The 14807-nt window shown below is 42.3% G+C and overlaps 1 protein-coding gene across 5 annotated transcripts in view; it reads left to right on the top strand.

Moving 5' to 3' along the window:
• LOC107216416 (urea transporter 2-like) overlaps window positions 1–14807 on the top strand; it is a 301028-nt gene that overhangs the window by 203236 nt on the left and 82985 nt on the right. The gene's annotated exons all lie outside the window — the stretch shown is intronic.

Raw genomic sequence — 14807 nt, 5'->3', positions numbered from 1 at the left:
ATCTGTCATAAACAAAACGTGGCCATGTGTGGCTCACTACCATGCACTACAATGTGGAATCCCAAAGCAGGATTTCCAATGTGCTTCCACCACCAAGTTTCGAGGTGAGCAAGTGGAGTAGGAGAGGGAGCAGCTGCTCTCCAGCCACGAGCTCCAGGTAGCTGGATTCTCCTTTGCCTGCAGCTTGCTGTGATTTTCCACACCTATGTGCAGAATGTAATCTTGCTGACTTGGCATATTTTTTTCTGGAATTGATCTCATTTTCATGGAAGTTTATCTCAGTGAGTTTTCCCAGGGAGCCAGGCTGGGAGAGCTGGGGCTGCTCCCCTGCACAAGAGAAGGCTCCAGGGAGAGCTTAGAGCCCCTGGCAGGGCCTAAAGGGGCTCCAGGAGAGCTGCCCAGGGACTGGGGACAAGGCCTGCAGGGACAGCACCCAGGCAATGGCTTCCCAGTGCCAGAGGGCAGGCCCAGCTGGGATATTGGGAAGGAATTGCTGGCTGGGAGGGTGGGCAGGCCCTGGCACAGGGTGCCCAGAGCAGCTGGGGCTGCCCCTGGATCCCTGCAGTGTCCAAGGCCAGGCTGGATGGGACTCTGAGCACCCTGAGACAGTGGAAGGTGTCCCTGCCCATAGCAGGAGGTGGAATAGGATGATTTTTAAGATCTCTTCCAACACAAACACTTCTGTGATTCTGTGATTGAAACTGCAGTTGCAGAATTAGTGATGAGGATATATACTTGAGGAAGGAAGGCACTAGCTCATATTACAATGGGATATATATGAGAATCTGGACTTAATGTGCACAAATTTGATTGCAGTTGGCTTTATGTGTAGAAGCTTCAATCTGTAAATACATATGATTCAGTTGGAACTACAATTGCCCAGAAATTCAAGCTTTTGTGAGGGCTATGAACATGCTAAAATTGTGTTTGTATATTGAACTAGAGTAGAAAATTGGAAAAAATTAAACAGATACTTTCAGGGAACAGAAATTTTGAAAGTCTCATGAAGAATTATTGATGCTCTACTTTGGAAAAGTAGAAATGCCTCGTTGCAATTTTGAAAAACACTGTAATGAAATATTGAATATAATACACTATATTAAACTACATGATGAATTCAGTAATTGCTATATGTCAAGACAAAACAGTATGGTAAATTCTAAAACTCATTTTTTCTTTCCTCAAAACAAATAATTTCTATGTTAGTGACACAAATAAGAAAATCAAAGCAATTTGCTGAGACATTTTCCCATAAAAAATGTCATTGAAATAGTTGTGTTCCTACAAAATATTCCAGCTTCAATCAGCCTTCATTTTAAACATAAAATTGTTCTATCAAAAATGTTTTCACTAGATATAATCCACATATATCACAGGCTATGAAGTTTACATTTCTATTTGATTTTGCTATTGTTTGATGTTCTGAGACAGGTTAGTGAAAGAAGCTTGTATTAGCAAGCTGTTATAAAGCCACAAGACACATTTTTGAGCAGTGTAAATACACAGGATGATACCAGCAGAGTAATTGGCTTTGTGTTTTGAATTACTGCCATATAAAATGCATCTTCGATACATCTGATATAGATAAAGTACATAATATTAAAATTATGATGTTTGGAATTCCATAGGGCCCACTCAATATTAAATATGAAGAATCAACGGCCTGGTTAAGCACATTCTTGTTTAGTGTATGAAAAACCTCAGTAATAACCCTGAGATAACTCCAGTGTGTGCTGAAATATCCCGCTGAACCATGGCCACACACTTTGGCAAGACAAAATCACAGCCCTTAAGGGGTTGACCCAAATCTTATTGAAGTCAGTGAAAGTTTTCTGTTTGGTTCAGAGGTCTCTGGATGGGACCCAAAGAAGACAAATAATGCATGAGACGGGCAGAGGGGGAAGCTGATATGCATTGTACTTGTTTATTTTACCCTTAGGGATAGCTACAGCTGAGATCTACAAATGCAATCTCCCCGTATTTCTTCACTCCAAACAATATTTGTTGCTTATTTCTTGTAAGCTTTGCTGTAGAGGAGAACTGTTGACTATTGGGAATTTAACCATTCCATAGGACATATCCATCAAGCACCAGCAGGTTAAATAATGCTGACAGTAACCTAAATCAGCCTTGAGGGAAAGAGCATGGATTCAAGTAGCAAAGTAAACCAGGATCTGAACTATGGGTTCAGAGCTCTATGAACACAGGATGGGTTTATCACACGATAAAGGGCATAGGGTTTAAGGCAGTGGTTGCTGAGACCGAGTAACTCTCCAGCAACATGAAAAGTAAAATTTAGTTTGGAGCTCAGTCCCTCACACTGAGGTCTGCTAGGTAACAAAGTCATCTCTCAAGGGAAGTGAATGGAGCCTTGCTGCTTTGAGGCATTAAATGCTTGACCAGATAGAGCCTCAGAAAGTATGTTGGAGGGAACAATTCTACACTTATAAAGAGAAGGGGACTCCTAATAGAAGTCTTCTATCTCTTATCTCTGTGATTTAGTGATAAACCTATTCCTGACCTTATCAAGAGCACAGGGGAAGGCAGTAGTTCCATTGTTATCTGTAGGGACTAATTAGATTCTTAATATTATCTTTTACATATTTTTATTTTTTTTTCTGCACAGACTTGTGAGAAAAAATAGATTAAAATTAAAAGTATTTTGGAAAATTTTTAGTTAGGCACTTGTTTCCCTGGCATAATGTTCTATATCCTGTAAGAGTATGCCTTGACCATTTTTATGTGCCTGGAAGTTTAACCATGTACTGTTTCAACAAGCAGACATTCTGCATGTGAATATGTATGTTTAAAATTGTCAGGGAGGTTTATGGGAAAGTAAGAGAGAAGCACATGTTCAATTTTGAAACTTAATAATTGATTAGAAAGATAAGTTTTCTTAAGTACAGGAACTCAGAGCTCTGAGTGGTAATATAAAATTTACATGTATCTGTCTCATTTTCCAGCCAAAACTGGTCCTGTATTTAACTTACCAAGTTTTCCTTAGAGAATAAAAATGATCACATCAAATTTCTTTTCCACAACCAGTTTCTGGTAACAGTTACATCATGTGTTTCTTCTGGGCACTAAAGGACAACATGTAGAGGAGAAATTCAGGGCCCTGCAATTATGATTGATTGTATGGTGAGTCATTTATGGTTTTGAAGGCAGCTCATTTGAATATATTTACTGAAAGCAAATGACATTGTGAATTTTAATGCAGTGTTGAGGAGCCCAGAGCTTTGGATGAACGCCTGTAATTGTTAAAAATTCAATGAGAGAAAGGAAATAAATGAGTGCCCAAGACCAATATGACCTTTACAAGTATTCAAAAGGAAAAGGACGAAAAAAGTCTGGCTGCAAAAAATGCCCTTGCAACTGGCATATAGCAAATGCTTATGTCTGCCAACTAATAAATTAAGTAGAGCTCCGCATCAGTGGTTTTTTGCACCAGGCTACTTATATTGATGTCAGATTTGGACATCAGAATAAATCCTGGGGGATTTTTTAAGGTCCCCCAGCTGCCAGCCTCTGCAGACAGTGGATACATCATCCAAGCAGCACTGGTGGGACGCGTACTGGCTTTAGGGCAGGGGACATTTTGGGCCTGGTTCACGGCAGTCAGGAGGAAGCAAAGGGTATCAGGATGGCTGCCCACACCTGACTGCAGCCATATGGTCAGCAGCCCTCAAAGTTTCTGAAAAATAGCCCCTGGGAGTATGGCTTTTCCCATGTGGCAGGACAAGGGGGAATGGCTTCACACTGAAAAAAGCCTGGGTTAGATAGGATGCTGGGGAGGAATTATCACTTGTCAGGGTAGGGCAGCCCTGGCACAGGTTATCTACAGAAGCTGTGGCTACCCCTGGATCATTGGAAGTGTCCAAGGCCAGGCTGGATGGGTCATGGAGCCACCTAGGATAGTGGAAGGTGACCCTGACTGTGGCAGGGAGCTGGATCTGGATGATATTTAAGGTGTCTTCCAACTGAAAACCTTTGAGGATGCTGTGATGAAAATATTGGACTCACCCACCTTCAGGTCAATGAGAGGGAACTCAAATCACCTAAGCACAAAAGTATCCTCCCTGTGAAAATAGTCTCAACAAGGTTTTCTATTTTTTTCTTGTTTTTTGAGTAACTTTATGTTTCAACCCATATCAGCCACCAAATCAGATAGAGGGAAAAGCACAACTGAAATCAGGTTAAGCTTATCATGTGATAATTAGTGTCACTAACATACATGCATGGGAATTAGGAAGAGATTTTTCACGTTTCATTATTCATGTGTTAAACCCCCAGCTGCAACGTTTGGGCATGATGTCTCCTAAATTTATTTTGAAGACAGGATTGGAGGGTAACAGATGGTTGGGCTTTACTGTCATCCTCACACTGCTGTCCCACCTTTAGAGAAAGCATCACTCAGAAGGGCACCTGCTCCCCCCAGATGATCACATCAGAAAACTTGGTCACTCTGAGCAACACCAGAATGCCTGACATTTCTGTATTGCATTTTGTGGCTGAGGAATGATCAATACTGGAGTAAGATAAATTACCTCCTTTGTCAATTCCTTGTAAGATCCTGTGTTTTTTATTGTTTATGTGTCTCCAATTCTAAAACATTACCCTGCTCAGCCAGAAGATGACAAGATGTTGGTTTCAACTTTGTCAGTAGATAACCAGGTAATAATGAGTAGCCCTTTATATTAAGGCTCAATAACCTTTGGATGCTGTGCTGTACATTGATATGAAGGATTAACAGCTTTTAAATCATTCTGGGGGTTCTCAGCTCCCTTGGGGACATTATTATACTCTACAGGTTAAAAACACTGTTGCTAAACCAGGAAGGATTTCACAGAGATGAGCAGTTTATTTTCAGCAAGCTGCTACTTGTGCTTTTCATAGTCCCTTCCAGTTCTTTAGCCACTGACATTAACACACATTATTATACAATCACCATCAAAACATTTTCCTTCATGCCTGTGGCCTTGACTGCAATATATAGCACAACACCCCTCAGAGGTCCCAAACAAGCCAGCACGGCAGCCAAAAGCATTTGTGCTTTATCAGCTCAATGATAATTAATCCTGCTGAAAGGCCAGTGTAATTAGCAGTTTGTTCAGCCCAGGCCACAGCCCAGCTGTGTTCCAGGACCTCAGCTGTTGGCTCTGCATGGTGAGATGTACCCCACAGTGGGAGCTAGCTCAGGTCTCTCAAAACAGGTGAGCCCAGGACACTTATTTCTTGGATGGTTTCATCTATCTCCTCCCCAGCTTCTGCTTCCTTTTCTCTAAAGGTGTTTTACCAGGGGCTTGATCCAACTGTACGTTGCATTTAAGTTACCCCCTAGGGACCAGCAGAGAGGAATCCTCCTCTTTAGATCTGGGCTGGAAACGACCTTAAAAATCATCCTATTCCACCTCCTGCTATGGGCAGGGACACCTTCCACTGTCTCAGGGTGCTCAGAGTCCCATCCAGCCTGGCCTTGGACACTGCAGGGATCCAGGGGCAGCCCCAGCTGCTCTGGGCACCCTGTGCCAGGGCCTGCCCACCCTCCCAGCCAGCAATTCCTTCCCAATATCCCAGCTGGGCCTGCCCTCTGGCACTGGGAAGCCATTGCCTTGGTGCTGTCCCTGCAGGCCTTGTCCCCAGTCCCTGGGCAGCTCTCCTGGAGCCCCTTTAGGCCCTGCCAGGGGCTCTCAGCTCTCCCTGGAGCCTTCTCTTGTGCAGGGGAGCAGCCCCAGCTCTCCCAGCCTGGCTCCAGAGCAGAGGGGCTCCAGCCCTGGCAGCAGCTGCGTGGCCTCCTCTGGAGTCTAACAGGTACAAGTGCTTCCATGTCTTACAGAAACGACCCATTATGGCAGCTCAAGACCGAATATGAAACCCCTCACTATCTAAAACAACATTAACATGCCTGTGATTGTCTAACTTATTCCCATCACAGATTTCCATACCAGCTCAACGGGTTACTTTAATATCTATTTCTTTTTTATTTTTTTTTTTGGGGGGGTGGATGTTGTCAACAATGGCAGGAAGTAGTTAGCAATTTAAAATTTCCAAACTGTCAAAACAGAAACGCTGACAGCATTTGAAAGTTAGAATTCAATGAATCAACAGTCATTGATTTTCAGCACACACTGGGATTCATCTCCCCCCTTTTAGCTATCCACAATTTATAGTCTCTCTTAAGCTTTCTTCTAGGTTTCCTGAATGGAGAGAAGGCAGAGGGAGAGGGAGAAGCACCTCCAGGAAATGATTCATCTACTCCTAAGATAGATGTTTGTAATATGTGGGATGAATCACAGTTGAAAGGGGATTATCTTCCTTTTTTGGCGTAAAAAAGGACTAGATGACCTGCTGAAACCTGCTGAAGTGCATGGTCCCACCATCAGGAACTTCAGCTGTGTTTTCTAGCTAAAGCCTGAAAAAAACGTTGGATTGCAAATACTGGCTAAAGCACCAGTTGTGGATTAATTCTCATTTCTGCTGTAACTCTCAAGCAGACAGTGGTTTTGGTAGGAGCAAATATAGGCCAACAAGGCTTGGTTTTTGAAAAATACCCTTCATAATGGCCTGACTTCAGGGAAGAAAACCCTCACTGAAGCCGGTGTGGGTTGCTGAGAGGTCAGTGTTTTTTGGGGTATTTTTAAAAGCAACTGTCTGTCTAGATGCCTAAATACACACTTAGAGGGGCAACTTTGGCCACCTTTTTCCAAAGACATCAACCAATGATACGAGGTCTGCAGAGAAAATTGACATAACATCATTTCTGTTCACTCCAGGAGTAATGGGAGGGAGAGAAAAATGTCCAGCTCTAGAGCAGCAGTAGATGCCAAACTGGAAGGAATCCAGCTCAGTGGCATGCAAGAAATATAATACATTATTTCAATGCAAGCATTTGGTTTTATTTGGGGAATCAATTAACAATAAGTGCATACATCCATTTACAAAATGGTAGTGTACCAGACACATACACACACAAGTTGTAATTGAAAACTGAAATAACACCAGAAGGAATAATCATTAAAGCAAAACAAAAAACATCTCCAAAAAGCCAAGAATAATATTTAATAAAATAAAATAATTCATCCATCTGCAGTTACATCCTTAGGGGAAGGCCACAGAGTAACAAGCAAACAAATCTAGATAGAAATGAAAATAATGTTGTGAAGGCGACGGGAGGAACAGGGGAGAGATTTCTTTGCAGATTAGCTGCTTATGAACCAAAAGTATTTCAATTTGATCACTTGCTTGTAGATATGTTTATCAGAGGATGGGGAATTCCGTCATATGTTCCTACCATCCTGAAGAATAATTATTCTTTTCCTCTTCAGACATTTTACTCTATTAGCTGGCACAGCCACAGAATTCAGGATCTCTCGTCTAAGACACTAGCTCAGGTATCAAGAACCTAGTTTCTTTCCTTAAACCACAGGGATCCCACAGGCTAATCAGACTTGGTTCCCTTCACCTTTGCTGTGAATGTGTACCACCTGAGGCACCTAAAAACCCAGGCACCAAAGGGTCACTTAACAGCACCTACTGGACACTTCCATGGAAACTGGATGCCCTTTGAAACCCCTTGAGATGTGTTTGCCTCTAACTCTGTTCCCTAAACATTAACTTGAATGTTGGGACTTATAGTACTCAAATCTAGATTTTCAAGTAAAATTGAAAGAAAGAAAGAAAAAAAAAAAAAAAAAAAAAAAAAAAAAGAGGACAAAGCAAATTCTATTTGCTGTAGATCTGGACATATGTTACAAAGACAAATGGACCTCAGTGGAACGAGTCTCAAGGGAGCCTGTAAGAAGTCTCAGGAGGCCCTGCAATTAAAGCACTGATTTAATGGGAGATGTTCACTGACTATGCACAACTGCACTTCCATTAGATGCCTGCAGGTAGGATGGCCCTGCAAAACAGCCCATGCACTGCTTTTGTTTGGATCTCACTGATTTTCCCAGGAATCCCATTCACAGAAATTAAACTTCTGTTCTTATTGAAATTTATGTAACCTGCAGGAGGTATGAATTTTTTTTTCCATATCATATGAGTCAGAAGTGGAAAAGATTTGCTAAGATATAGGAAGAGTTGTGCTGGATACAATTAGCAATGCTTTTAATCCAGATTCTTCCTCCAAGAGTTCCTCAGAGGAAGACACAAGAATTCCCTTTGAGCAATTATGGACTAATTTTGCTATATAAACCTGTCAGCAGTAATGATTGTATACCCTGTAGTATGAGAGTTTATGTTATATTGTGCTTCCATTATGCATCTATTCTCTGTGAGATAACTCAGAGTATTCCCAACTATATTTTGCTCCTGCAAAATTGTGTGCCCAGAAATACTTCACAGTACTGAGTTCCAGAGATCAATTAAGCAGCCTAGGAGGAAAAAAATAGTTGACAATAATGAAAAACCTTTCTCCCCACTGCCCAGTATCTGACTCACCATGTCCTTACCAGGCCTTTGCTGTGGTCTCTGGTCTAATTCTTGAGCTGCAATACTGAACTTAAACTCACCCATGTGCCTCACCCACAGACCAGAGTCCACAAGTGACTCTGCCACCTCCAACCCACACCTCCCTCCTTCCCTGCTGCCCACTGCCTTCTTATAAGACACATCAAATAACTTAATCTTTTGCCAAAACGTTCTTGATCTTTGTCATTAGAAGCCAACCACTTGTTCTTTGGTGGCCCTCCACGAGAGGTGAGGATGAGTGAGGGATGCCCTGAGGCAGTCTGTCCATCTGTCCTCTGTCATATCACCCTTTGGCAAATGTGCCAAGTAGAAGAAAGGATTGTGGTTTTCCTTGACAAAACCAAGGGACATGGAGTTTCAATTATTTCACATGTTTTAACCAGCTTAGAATCACAAAATCATGGAATGCTTTGGGTTGGAAGGGACCTGTAAAATCCATCCCACTCCAAACCCTCCTCCTTGAGCAGGAATACCTTCCATTATCCCAGGTTGCTCCAAGCCTTGTCCAATCTGGTCTTGAACACTTCCAGGAATGGGGCAGCCACAACTTCTCTGGGCAACCTGAGTTATTTGGCCACTAACTAGTTCCTGAAAGGAGAGTTTTGCCACTGCTGAAATAGAACACATCAGCTATAGAATACATAGCCCTGCCTTGCTTCCAATTGCAATTAATATCTGTTGACTGATGGTTTAATTCTAGGTGTCGATCATTTTAATTCCTCATTCCTTCTCTCTCTCAGATATGTCTGTGATTTTTCTGTCTCTCCAGTCATGTATTCCTCCATTCTGGTGAGCAGTTGCAACCCTGATGGCTCCTCTGATTTCTCAGCATCCCAGTTCCTTCCTATTTTCAAAAGGCTGAAGAGGGGAGGGAAAAAAGGAGGAGAAAAGTCAAGCTATAGGACATGGCACTGACCCCTGGTTCATACTGGACCCAGTTAATTCCCATGCAGCCAGAGAAGTTCTATCAGCAATCTTCAGTAAAGCCTCCAGGGAATGGGAAAGCTTAGGGTTTGGGACACTGCTTGACCAGGTCACTGTATGCCTAGCAGGGGAAGAAGCCATGCTGAGGAGAGATGCAGCCAGCATGGTATGTGGGGAATAGCTAAAAAAAAAATATTGAAAATTAACACATGGGCTGGAGCTTATCTGTCTCTACCACTTGGGGCTGTGACAGGAGTGGGTCACACTGCAGGAGCAGGATGACCCGAGGTGCCACTGGAACACTTGCTCTATGGCTTTTTGGCTGTCAGTCTGCATTCTGAGGAGGCAAGGATGAGAGGGTGGAATCTTTTACATGGGATAACAGAGGATTTATTGCTCTAGGAAATCTGGGGTGCAAAAGGCACCAAATGCGAGTGTGCAACAGCTGAAACAGGGAGGCTGTTCAAAGGGAGGGTACAAAGCATCAGTTAATCACAGATATCCTGGGGAGGGTAAAAGGCAGGGTTCACAAAATCATCATCCAATGAGGGAGGTAGCAGGGAGAAATTGGGTCACATGGACTAATCAAATGTCAAAGTTTAGGTGATTTCCAAAGTGGAATTCCAAGCATGTGGTAAGACATTCCTAAGAGAGGATTCCTAAGACAGGATTGACAGGGGACTCAGGACAGATGGACAGTGTGGGGTGGGGGGGGTCTCATTTGCACCAAACCATCAACTTGAGAACGTATCATTAACAAGAAACACACTGCAACAGAAAATATGGCTCTATCTTTCATAATACTGAGGAAAGATAGAGGTGGTTCACAAGCTAAAGGCTGAGCTGCTAAAAGAAATTTTGGATGGCATCTGGAAAACCCCACAGCCTTGCCTTGCTTGCCTTGCCTTGACTTGCCACACCACTGGCCTCAGTCCTCTCTGAAGTGATGGTCACTGCCTGGTCATCATCACAGACACCCTTTGCACTTGCTTGTGGTCGAATTCCATTTACTCATTTCTTCCTCATAGCAGGACTTTCAGTACAGGAAATACATTGAATGAGCACTCCAGCAAAATAGTTGACTTTCATTTTTTTAATTTTTCTCCAATTCCAATTTCCAGTTTGAAAATCAAATCAGAGGTCTCCATGCTTGAGGAAAGCAAGCTGCCCTTCCTCTCTCCCTCCCTGTGGATGGCACCATCTTGCAGAGAATTTATTATTCTTCTCTAAAGCCAAAGGTGATTAATCTTGCAGCATCTAGATGAGCACAGTTCATGAATCTGCAGCTGACCCAGACTCCTTATGGAGTCCTTACCATCAAGAGTGAGTGATAGCTATGCTTAGTGCAAAGTCCTTTAAATGTACCTTAGGTATCTATTTTTAAAAGACATGGATAGTATGTTTAAAGTGTTTCTGTCACTGTTAACAGTAAAGAGAATTCATGGTGAGTAACTCTTCCACAGAAATTTGCTTTTTGTCAGATGACTGCCACCACGGGTGGACAACCTACATTTTGTATGACTGAGCCTTGCCAAGTTTCTGTGACTCACAATTTTCCATCACACTAATAGCATCCTCTAACTTCATGTGGCTGGCAGATTTAATCAGTGTATTCCTGCTTTGTGTACATATTAAATCAGTTCAGTGAGATGAGAGATTCCACCAGTAGCTTCCCTCCATGGGAACAATCAGCCTCTCACTGAGACCCTCTTGCAGTTTACCATGCAGCAGGTTTATCAGTCACCTGTTGGCTCCTCCATCTCCTCTTTAATGAATAAATCACTATGTGGGAACATGCAAAATGCTTGCCTGTGGCTGAGGCTTTTATTTTTTCAAGAACTTTGTTCTAAGAGAAGAGGATAACAACTCTCTCCCTCCAGGTAGCTACAACACAGCAATACTCATTGTCTGTAAAGCTGTTTCATACGAACATTATGTGTGTTTAACAGATGCCTCCTGATATCAATCCCATCCATGCACGTGTTTTATCTCCTACATTTTCTCCTGTTGCACGATTCTTGGCTCTGTTTCACTGCACTGCAAAGCGTGCTCAGATCACTGCAAACAAAAAGGGCATCGTCAGGAGTGGTGGTTGCACCTTGAGATGATCAGGGCTGAAGCACATACCACTGAGGCCACCTGGTGTACAGAGAGGGCTGCAGTCCATCTGCCTGCTCCTGCTGCATAGGAAAATTAAACAAAAAAAAATTACAAAAAGAAGAAAAAAAACCAAACCCACCCCAGTGTGTTTGGCAAGAGACTACTCTGACTCCTCAAATGCAGCACTGAGGCTCCCTGTCCTTGCTCCCCCTTGTTGGGGGTTCATGTGTGGCTCCACCAAGGAGCCTGAAAAACAAGAGTTTACTGGTGTTGGAGGGAGAAGACCCCTAAAACACAAAGGGCACCACAGTAGAAAAGGCTCATTTAGTGAAATGGGTTGGCTCTGCAACATTGCCAGCACTTGCAGGAGTGAACAGAGACAAGGCCAGCCTTGTTCTCCTTGTGTCCTCCATGTCCTTATTTGAGGCATGTGGAAAGCATCCCTTCAGCACACAGTCCTTGAATGGAGTCCACTTCCCAGCACAGGTGGATAGATTTGAGTGCCATCTTCTTTTATTTTACCTTTTTTCCCTCTTTTTTTCTCAAAAAGTAGTTTGTCTCACCACTTGGGTGTGACAAGAGATGAAAAATTGTGCCGTGAAATTGGGATTTGGAGTGACCACACGTAATTTGAGCTTGAAAGAGTTTCATTGCCCTTGGTTTATGCACATCTTACAGACATTTGTAACTGAATTTTGGGAGTCAGAGCCATCTGGCTCCTCTGACAGCTGTGGTTTATGGGCCCCTCAATGCCTCTCATGCCTATGAGCAGTGAAACTCAGGGTTGTGTCCCGAATGACAGAACATTAGAGTTGTCACTGTAGTGTGGCTATACCACCCAAATGTTTCTGTGGCCATCAGATCACAGGACACACACAGCCCTGCATGGGCCAGGCCGTTGTTGGGTAGAAATTGAACTAAGGTATCTTCTTGAGAGCTGGAGCTCATTGGGAACCATCCCTTGGGCCAACAGCTAATTGTCCACGTGCAGAAGGTCCAGCATTGACACCTCCTGCTCTGCATGGGTGAGAGTCCTCTGTAAACCAGCCTGGGGTGTCCTCCAGACTCCCTTTGTGGTTGTTCCACCAGAAACCTGAGGAGCTGAAGTTTTTCTCCAGCTTTAAGATTCTAATGCTCTTCTGAGAAATCACAGAATGTCACAGAGCTGGTGGAGAGAATGTGGGCATCAAATACAATATATTCTCTCTGAATGGAGAAAAAATTACCATAATCAAGTTACAAATTATTTGAAATTTTAGCAGAGCCCTTAGAGAAGTCAGCCTGCATAGAAACTTCATGGGAAAACCGTGCAGTCTCCACAAATGCGAAGTAGATTATTTTCGCTAAATCAAAGACAGAGTGCTGTATATTTCACCCATCTGCTGCAGTCTAGCTTGTACAAAAAATCCTGCCCATACATCTTCCATATGTTAGGAGGCAATTTGGGTGTCTGGAAGTTAGTCATAGAAATAAGAAAGATGCAGTGTCATCTCCAACCAGGGCAAGACTGCTCCCTAAAACACATTCCACAGCACAGTCAGAATTTTTTTTCCATTTTTTTTCTGTTCAGTGGCCTAAAAGAAATCCAAGAGAAAATCCTGGGCAGGTCTACTAGAAAGTATGTTCAGGATTTCCAGCTAGGCAAAAGAAAGCATAATCATGAACTTCGTCTGGGGTCAACTTGAAGGAATTTGTTCACTCCAAAAATAAACCTCTTCTTATGTCCTGAGACTATTTAGGTTTTTTTTTTATTATTATTTAATCTTTTTTTCTTCCTGTTCACTGCTGTCAATTTTTAAATTTAAAAAAATATTTTGAAACAAAAGTCAAAATATTTCTTAAAAAAATACTGACATGGATTGCTTTGGCATTTCCTGTGTTGAAATATTTCATACGTAGCAGCACTTCAATGTGAATGTTTTCAAAAACTGTGTTTTTTGGATGAAATAATTTCTTGAAATGGACACCTATTAATAAACTCTTTGGAGTCTCCCTCAGAAGTCCATATTTCTACTTCCAGATAATGTTAATTAAATTCCACCATTTACAATGCAACTGCTGCAACAAAAACTTTGTTAAGAATTGTATTTCACCTGAATGTCCCTCTGGCTTAATTTTCTCATTCCTTGGGAATATCTTTCCCAGTTTTCCAGCAGTGACTCTGCTATCACAGCTTCCTTTGAGCATCCAAATGCTTCCTAGCCCAACAGATGCACAAATGGCTCCTCAGGGGCCAAGAACTCAGCAAGCAGACAACTCACCAGCCCCTTTTCATCCCTCGTGAGCAGGGGCTAGAAAAAAAAAAAATTGAACAAGGAAAAAGAGTATCTCCTGCAAAGTCCACATGAATAAATTCAGAGTACCACTGTATCCTGAGCCTCAGCCAGAGCTAGGTCTGGTCTGGAGGTAATGCTGAGTCTAGGTGGGCTGTTCTTGCAGTGACAGCCAGGGCAGGTGTGTTGGTGGGCACAGCTGATATGTGGGTGTCTGCCACAGTGTGGGACATTTACTGTAGAAAAGGAATAACAGCCCTGCCAAAGGCAAATTAACCACAATATCATAGGTAGTGTTAAAGGGACTTACCCTGTTGAAGCCATTACACATCAGGAAGCAGAAACCAAACTAACAGAATTTAAATAGGGAAGGAACCAGTTAGAGTGTCCAGGCAATTTTCTTGCTCTTGTGAGAGTTGTCATCAGAATATTTGTTGAAGGTCTATTTTGCCTGGCTAAAAATCTTTTTTTTCAGGGTTCTCAAATTATTCCATATCCCACTAAGTCTTTCTCTGAGAAAGTCTTTCCTGTAAAGCCTGTCCAAATTTCACTTTTTCTCTGTCATGACTGAATTATCTTGCTGCTAGCTTTACCCTGGGTATCATGCCAAGTAATTGTTGTTCTCTTTCTATGTTAACATCCCTTGAAGTCTGGCTTTTCCTAACTCCTCTTAATTGCCTCTTCCATTGTATACATGTAAATATGTAAATATATACACAGAAGTATATATACATATAAATATGTATACATATAAATATATAAATCCATGCCTGCAGCCTTCTGAAGAGGGCAACTAAAATTAAGCAATTCTGCTCCTCAACAACTTGCTGGCAATACAGAGATGTTAAGCAAATGCAGTTTCCCAGCTGCAGCTGAATCATATATAGAGACAGACTGTGCAGGTCAGAGCTGCAAAGATTTATTTTGGCATACTCACCTATCTTTTTACATGTCTATAAAAATTAGATGCCTAATCTACATTAGGCATCTGGCTGTTTTCAGAAGACAATACTGGGACAGATGTATCCTCTTCTAAATACT

The sequence above is a fragment of the Parus major genome, chromosome Z (assembly GCF_001522545.3).
Source record: "Parus major isolate Abel chromosome Z, Parus_major1.1, whole genome shotgun sequence".
In the NCBI taxonomy this organism is placed as follows: Eukaryota; Metazoa; Chordata; class Aves; order Passeriformes; family Paridae; genus Parus; species Parus major.
The sequence above is the reverse complement of the archived record's forward strand: the minus strand, read 5'-3'. Positions and strand labels throughout refer to the sequence as shown.